The sequence below is a fragment of the Pseudopipra pipra genome, chromosome 11, assembly GCF_036250125.1.
Source record: "Pseudopipra pipra isolate bDixPip1 chromosome 11, bDixPip1.hap1, whole genome shotgun sequence".
Taxonomy (NCBI): domain Eukaryota; kingdom Metazoa; phylum Chordata; class Aves; order Passeriformes; family Pipridae; genus Pseudopipra; species Pseudopipra pipra.
Window position 1 is genome coordinate 20,571,209 of NC_087559.1, and position 8,677 is coordinate 20,579,885.

Sequence of the window (8,677 nt, forward strand, 5' to 3'; positions counted from 1 at the left end):
CTTCTTCTGTTTCTAAACATACAAAACCCTGATCTGAGAGCCATCCATCGGCCTCTGAGGCTGTGTGGGCACCAGCAGCATTCAACTTGCCACTGGATGTCCTTTTTAAATAAAAAGGCTGCTGGTTTATTCCCATGTCTTTTATTGTCATTAAGATTTGCAAAACGCCCTCAGGCACGCAATCTGTATTTTAAGTCTCTGAAGCCTTCAGAGCTCATGTATTTTTCAGCAAACAAAAGCATCTGCAAGTTGGTTTCAAATATAAATAATTTAATCACGAGATCATTATTCTTTTAAGTCAGGTGCTGCTTTAAAATCCTGGTGAGAATCTCTGAGGGGAGGCAAACAAATCCATGGGTTTGACTCGTTCTTTGGTTTGCTGTGCTTCTCCAGAGTTCTTGGTTGGAGGCAAATACTTCCCTTAAAAAGAGGTCATCAATAATGAAGCGAGATGAATTTTCCAGGCTGTGTGGGGAGCGGTTCGTGCCAGGTCAGCCGTTTGCTCCTGTTTCATAAGCTGCTGGGCAGGGTGAGCATTGCACATGGTGCTTCTCATTAGTCTCTTCAGCATCCACAACTGCCTGGGCTGAGATTTTCAGCGTAGCTGTACTTACTGAAGCAGGTGACAACAACTATATTTACTGGAACTGACTTTTTAAGTGTTTGTCTTTTAAACCAGGTCACTGCTGGAGCTTATTCTGCTGCTGAGTCTTACATAAAATGGGCTGAAGCAGAAAGCATCATCCTGGTTGAGCTGTTTTCAGCTCAACTGCCATTCAGAAGGTGTTTTAATTTCTTCTAATGACTGCTTTACCCTCAGTAAGTTGGCAGACAACACTAAGTTGGGTGGGAGTGTTGATCTGCTGGAGGGCAGGAAGGCTCTGCAGAGGGATCAGGAGAGGCTGGATCCATGGGCTGAGGCCAATTGTATGAGGGTCAGCAAGGCCAAGAACCACATCCTGCACTTGGGTCACAACAGCCCCCTGCAGCTCCAGGCATGGGGAGAAGCAGCTGGAAAGGCAGGAAAAGGCGCTGGGGGTGCTGGTGACAGCAGCTGAATGTGAGCCCAGGTGGGCAAGAAGGCCAAGGGCACCTGGGCTATGCCAGCATTGGTGTGGCAGCAGGACCAGGGCAGTGACTGTGCCCCTGTGCTGGGCACTGGTGAGGCCACACCTCAAATCCCGGGGGCAGTTTTGGGAGCCTCACTACAGGAAGGACATAGAGGAGCTGGAGTGTGTCCAGAGAAGGGAAGGGAGCTGGGGAAGGGTCTGCAGCATCAGGAGTAGCTGAGGGAGCTTGGGGGGGCTCAACCTGGAGAAAAGGAGGCTCAGGGGGGACCTTCTCACTCTCTCCAACTCCCTGACAGGAGGGGGGAGCCGGGGAGGGGTCGGGCTCTTCTCCCAGGGACAGGATGAGCGGAAACAGCCTCAAATTGTGCCAGGGGAGGGTCAGGCTGGACATCAGGAGGAATTTCTTCATGGAAAGGGTTGTCAGGCATTGGAAAGAGCCATCCAGGGACGTGGTGAAGTCTCCATCCCTGGAAGAAATGACTGGAAATGGCACTTAATGCTGTGCTTTAGTTGACAACGTGGTGATTGGTCAAAGATGGGACTTGGTCTTGGAGGTCTTTTCCAGCCTTAATGATTCTGTAATTCCTTGTCTTCCTGCAAGTCACACTGGGCCCTGCCAGCCACACTTTGGTGTAGGTGCTGCTTGGCTGGGGCTCCCTGCCCTGTACCAAAAGTACCAGTGCACTGCACTCATCCACTTGGTCCAGGGCACAGGCTCGTCACTACATGTCACCTGAAAAGCTTGGGTGCTCTTTTATTGCTTGAAGAAAATGCAACATGATAATCTTGATCATTCAAGTATTTACAAAAGAGTTCTCACAAATGAGTGACAGAATCCAAACATTAAGCTTAGCTGATTTTCTAACTTACCAGAGGGGTTGCCACTAAGTTTTATCTGATTCAGGAAAAGCTGTATTTGGTACCAATTTATGCACCATTTTCCAGTGGGGACCTGAACAACAACAAGCCTTCAAACAGATTAAGCAGGAGATTGCCCATGCAGTAGCCCTTGGGCCAGTCAGGACAGGACAGGACGTGAAGAACGTACTGAGCCCAGATGGTCAAACACTTCTGACAGATAAAACCTCCATTCTGAATCGATGGTCTGAACACTTTCAGACTCTCTTCAGTACCAACCGTGTAGTCCAAGACTCAGCAATTCAGTCCATCACACAACAACGGGTAAAGAATGAATTGGATATTGCCCCCACTTTAGGAGAAACTCTTAAGGCCATACAGCAGGTGAAAATTGGCAAGACAGCTGGGATTGATGGAATTCCACCTGAAATCTGGAAACATGGGGGCCTTGCACTCCATGCTAAATTTCATGAGTTTGTGATGAACTTGTGAACTACCATCAGACCTTTGAGATGCAGTCATCATCACTTTGTATAAGAAGAAAGGTATTAAATCAGACTGTTCAAATTACTGTGGTATAACTCTGCTCTCCATTGCTGATTGAGAGCCATCCATCGGCCTCATTTTGCTGGCAAAATCCTGGCAAGAATACTCTTGAACAGACTAATACCTGCTATAGCAGAAGGAATTCTGCCTGAAAGCCAATGTGGTTTCAGAGCCAACAGGAGCACCACAGACATGGGATTTGTTCTCAGCAACTGCAAGAGAAGTGCAGGGAACAGAACAAAGGTCTCTGTAACCTTTGTTGATCTCACCAAGGCTTTCGATACCGTGAGCAGAAAAGGTCTATGGCAGATTTTGGAACGTTTAGGTTGTCCCCCCAAGTTCTTTAAAATGATCATCTCACATGAGAACAGGTTCTGCTGAAAGAGTATTTGGTTACTGCAGGGCAGTGGGGACCCTTAAAGAAAACTGATGATATGTTTTCATACATATGACTCACATCTCTGATAACCTGCACATTCAAATCCACCACTCCTTGAAAATAATTCAACAAATCTCCCATAAAGGTAGAGGCAGTGGAGGGTATTAAGAAATCAAAAAATAATAAAACCAGGAGCTTCTCCCAGCAGTTTTCTAGGCTGTGTGGAAGGAGATGACCCAGCAGAGCAGGCATAGTCCTGTTCTGGTCTTACAGACAACCCATTTGGTTTTACCACTGTTCAACCCATACCCAGGAAAGGATACTGCAGAGGGATGGTGGAGATACAACATTTCCCTTAGAATAGTCTGGAAACAACTGGTGCCCCAGATAGCACCAGATGGTGGCTATTTGTAAATTCTTTATTTTATTTTCCTAGTAGAAAGCAGCACAGCTCTTTAAGGTCACTTAAATATACACAAATTTAATGACCTCAAAGTGAAGTTCCCTCATTGTAAAGACCACCCCACCCAGTATATTCAGATGCAGATTTTGCCCCAAGGAACAGAGGACAGGATGTATCTTGGAAAAAACCTCCCACAGCAATGGGAAATGTTCTCTATGGAACAAAACTCAGCACTTCAATTTGGTTCTGGCAGCTTTCACACACCACAGGGCACCAAGTCTTGGAAAGCAGGGAATCTCTGACTCAGGATGACTGCTAAGCTTGAGCTAACTGCCCTCTTGGAAGCATTCAGAAGGGAAGAGAGTTTGCTGTGTCCCAAATTCCCACCCCTTTATCTTGGAAAGCAACATGGCTGAGGAGCAGATGCCTTTTTCCCATGGGAAAGGGAGAGGTCTCTGCCTTATAGCTGAAATACATAAGGAGCAGGAGAGGAGCTGCCAAATCTCATCTCCTTAGAGGGAGGACTCCACCCCCCTGGTCTTGTGTAGGGGTCTTGCCACAGCCCATTAATATTCACAGGTGATCAACAAGACTGAACCAGAGCCAGAAGCTGAGACATTACTAGAGCAAGAAATAAATTAAAATAAATGAGAAAAGGCACTTGAGGAAGAGTTAAATATCAGCATGGCCACAGCAGAGTTTCCATCAGAGGCTGGGTTACATCCAGATGCTGCAGGACGATGTGTCAGCTGTACCCAGAGTTTCATCCTTCTCCCACCACCAATTATTCCCATCCTGACCCTTGAACTCACCCAGCAGCAGTGAAGGGGGCAGGGAGGGCAGAAGCATGGCAAGAGCTGACAGAACTGCTCCTGCTGAGTGATGGCAGATGGCTCTCGGGCATGTCAGAGGGCAGGAACCCACTGTCAGAGGCACCTCCACAGCCAAAGCACTGACAGGAAAAAATGTGGTGTATAAAGGCTCTGCTGGCACAGAATCACTTAGGTTGGAAGGGATCTTTGAGATCATTGAGTCCAACCTTTGACCAATCACCACCTTGTCAACTAGACCAGAACATGCCCAGTGCCACATCCTCTCATTTCTTGAACACCTCCAGGACTGGTAAATCCACCACGTCCTGGGCAGCCTCTTTCAATGCCTGACAACCCTTTCCATGAAGAAATTCCTCCTGAACCTTCCCTGGCACAGCTTGAGGCCATTTCCTCTCATCCTGTCCCTTGTTCCCTGGGGGCAGAGCCCAACCCTCTCCGGCTCCCCCCTCCTGTCAGGGATCTGGAGAGAGTGAGAAGGTCCCCCCTGAGCCTCCTTTTCCCCAGGCTGAGCCCCCCCAGCTCCCTCAGCCTCTCCTGGTGCTCCAGACCCCTCCCCAGCTCCCTTCCCTTCTCTGGACACACTCCAGCTCCTCAAGGCCTTTTTTGTCATGAAGGGCCCAAAACTGCCCCCAGGATTTGAGGTGTGACCCCACCAGTGCCCAGCACAGGGGCACAGTCCCTGCCCTGGGCCTGTGGCCACACCATGGCTGGTACAGCCCAGGTGCCCTTGGCCTTCCTGCCCTCCTGGGCACACCTGGGCTCATGTTCAGCCACACCAGCACCACTGTCCAGCCCCTCTGCCCCCCTGGGCTGTGGGTGCCCACACTCAGCCTCACCCCCAACGTGCCATGGTTGGGTCATTGGGCTGTGTCACCAACACATCATTGCAGGACAGGCTGTGATAGATGGTGGAAGACACAGAATACAATCTTTTCAAGAATAATATCCAACCAGTAATTATCCAACTTCCTAATAGGGTGGTGACAAAAAATTACCCGCCCTGCTATTGGGTGCTATGGGTTATTTTGCACTCACTGTCCTCTTCCTCCACAGTTTGCTGAAGATCTGTTCTCATGGTTTGTTTTCCCGCCTTGGGTTCTCATAACAAGAACTGTTTACTGACCTGGCTACCTTCCCAAGGAGAGGGAGCCCCCAGAGCCATGGCTCCCAGCTGGGAAAAGAGATTACCCAGCGACTCCTCATCAGACAAGCTGGGCTTTGTCCAGTGGAGATGGCAAAAACTCAGGTTCCTTTTTCTCCCACAATGGTTTTTCCATGATCCTTCATGATGTTTTCCACTCCTCCTCTTCTTTTTTCCAATCTTCCAGCCCAGAGGCTGTCCCAACCCCCTTTATAATGGTACAAGTTTTGATTAGTTGGGAGGTGAGTGGTAAATCTTGTGCCATGGTATGAAGCACCACACCAGGACTCCTGAAACATTGCCAACTGTTTTCATCAGTGCCAAAAACATTCAGGAATGAATCGGTTTCATCACCACCCAACATTACCCCAGATTTCTGGCATCGAGGATGAAATTTAAACTGTTGGGAAGGCCTTATGTTTCAGATTTGTTTGGGATTTGTGGACGCTATGGAGGGAGACAGCTATGTGTCTTTATCCTGAAATAGGATTTATTTTTTTCTGTGTCAGAAACCATGAATCACCAGTCATGCCAGGGAGAGCATCACTCACTCAGGAAAGAAATTACTCTATTCCCCCCAGGCCTCTCCATCCCTCGTGGAGATTCAGATTCTGGGAATGTGACTTAACAAAGCTGGATGCATAAAGTGCACTAAACGGGGGGCATTGGGAATAAGCCTGTGTGGGTCAGTGTTCTCCTTCACACTCCATAAAAACTCTTTCTTCTCCATGCTGTTAAAAAACAGGTTTGAAAGGTCCACATCCCACAGCCACACTGGTAGGACTCATCACAGTGCCTTGAAGGGACCATGGTCATCACACAGAGGTGCTGGCACCTTCAAACCTGATGCCACTGTCACTATTTTCCTTAACTTGCACATCCCCTACACTTTCAGAGACAAGGTGTGATGGAATTATGAGTCTTGTTCATGTTTCCAGAGTCAGGACCAGCCTAGACTCATCCAGGGCTGAATTTCATCCAGCTCTCAATGAGGAATTTACTTCCTACTTGTTTTCTTATTGACACAGTTCATCAAGACTAGTTTCATCTGCTCCCAACAGCACTCCCAGCCTGAGGCCAGGGTCCCTGAAAGATGCCTTTGCAACTCTTTCATAGAAAACTAACATCTGAATTATTATCATTAAAAATTATTATTATTTTCTGCTATAATATTATCTGTTATACCTAGACTTTGAATTTCATCCCTACCTGCCGTAATTTATCTACCTATCTCCTGGCAGAACAGATTTCTTCCAGAGCAGTGATAAATCAGGGTGACTCTGAGCCAGCTCCAGAAGCACAGGTGGGGCCTCGGAGTGAAGGATAAGCTTCCTCACCTCTGGAGGCTCTGACTGCACCTTGCTGCTTATAAAACTAAAGCAAAACAGGCATGGGGTGGTGTGTGATTCCAGAGCAGAAGGAAAAGCTCTTGTACCTGCCTTACAAACCCTCCAGGTGAGAGGTTTAGATGCAGGTCCAGCCCAAGCTCACAGCCCCCGCAGAGCCCTGGATCCACCAGGACACAGCAGTGTGGGTACAGGCTGAGGCGGGAGCAACAGCTCCCAGGAGCATATGGAGGTCTTTTTGGTGTCTGCAACACGTCCAGAAGGATCCAGCAGAGCCTCTGGTTGGTCAGTCCTCATCTGTGCACAATGGGGTCAATTTTGCATTTGAAAATAGTGATGAATTTCCCCTCTCTTGGGTGTGCAGGGGAAAGCACTGCAGTTGGAGCTATCACAGAATGATAGAATCACAGAATGGTTGGGGTGGGAAGGGACCTTAAAGCTCATCTCATTCCAACCCCCTGCCATGGGCAGGGACACCTTCCACCAGCCCAGGTTGCTCCAAGCCCCGTCCAACCTGGCCTTGGACACTTCCAGGGATGGGTAGTCCACAACCCTCTGGAATCTGTGCCAGGGCCTCACCACCCCTCTAGTAAAGAATTTCTTCCCAACATCCAACCTAAATTCTCTGTTCACTCCTGGCTATTGTAGCATGGCACTGTCTCCCTTGTGCCAGCCCATGTTTCCTCTGTGCCAGCATCCCCAGCATCAGCCATGGTGTGGGTCACCTTGGAGTGGGGCCAGGAATCTGGGCCCTCCTGCCAGTTTGGCTCATGGAGAAAGGGGCAGGAAACACCAGCAGCAATCCTTTGGTTTTGACATCTCCAAGTTTTAAGATGTGTTGTCCTTCCAAGCAAGGATAAGTCCCCAGCTAGAGTTGGTAGGATGGAGATGGCAGATTTTTTGCCTCTTCTTCCTCCCTGAAAATACACAGAATCTGCTTTGAACTTGGGAATGTTCTTAAGAAATCTTTAAAAGTGAAAACACCCAGGCAAGTGGAAAGGTCATCGAGGACACAGGAAGGGTGGGAGAGGGAGCTGAGCTCAGTAAGGCAGCCATGGGAGCAGGGAACACACCTCTTCCAAAGATTTCCAGTGTGCTTCTCAGCCCTGTGGGGATTTGGAAATCTCAGTCTCTGCGGGTGGGATTTTTCTTCCAGAGGGAGATGAGGAGCAAAAGCCACCTGTCCACAACCATTACGGATTGGGAATATTTAAGGGGCACAGGCTTCCTCTTTTCAACCTCTGCTAGGAGCTTTTAAAATGAATTAGCTCAGGGCCCACGGAGGAAAAATGCCCTCAGATGTCCCCCTTTCTGCTGCTGCAGAGTGTTCAGCAGAGCAGCTACAGAGACCCAGCAGTGCTGCCATTCCAGGCCAGCGCTGGAGCCACGGCTGTGAGGCACCGCTGGATGGCACAGAGCATCTTCTGGAAAGGGACTGAGGGGAAGGGCACTGACACACCCAGGAGAGCTAAAACCAGGGCTTAGAAGGAAAAAACCAAACCATCCAAGTGTGATGAAATATTTAGCTACTGAAAAGAGAGGGTTTGATGTAAATTGTGCTGTGAGGACATGTCTTGCCAGTGATTTACTCAGTCTCCAGGAGCTATGACACTCCAGCTGCTGGCACCTGACTTCCCCTGTCACCAGTTCATGAAGCACAGACCGAGACTGAAAGGGTTTTGCTTTACTAGACACAATGTTATTAAAGATTTATCCACAGCACCACGGCAGAAAGCTTTTCCTTGTGACCACAGTGCATAGTGGCCTGTGCTCCAAAATAGAAAGGGCAGCTCAGGATTCACCCAAAATGCTCTTTTATGCCAAAGCAGTGGCACTGAATTAACCAGAGCAGCATTGCTGCAGGCCTGCCTCATCTCCTGCCTCTGCTTTCTTTGCATTTGGCATTAGTAACATCCCAATGAAGTGGGTGAGTTGAAGATATGAACAAAATTACCCCTGCTCCAAATCCTACAGTGTTGTAGCATCATCAAGCTGTTTTTTCAATCACATCCAACCCCTGGAGATGCCCATGAAGTTCTGCACTGGTCCCTTCTGGCACCTGGCACGAGGCCACTCCTGCAGTGGCAGAGGGTCGGGGCAC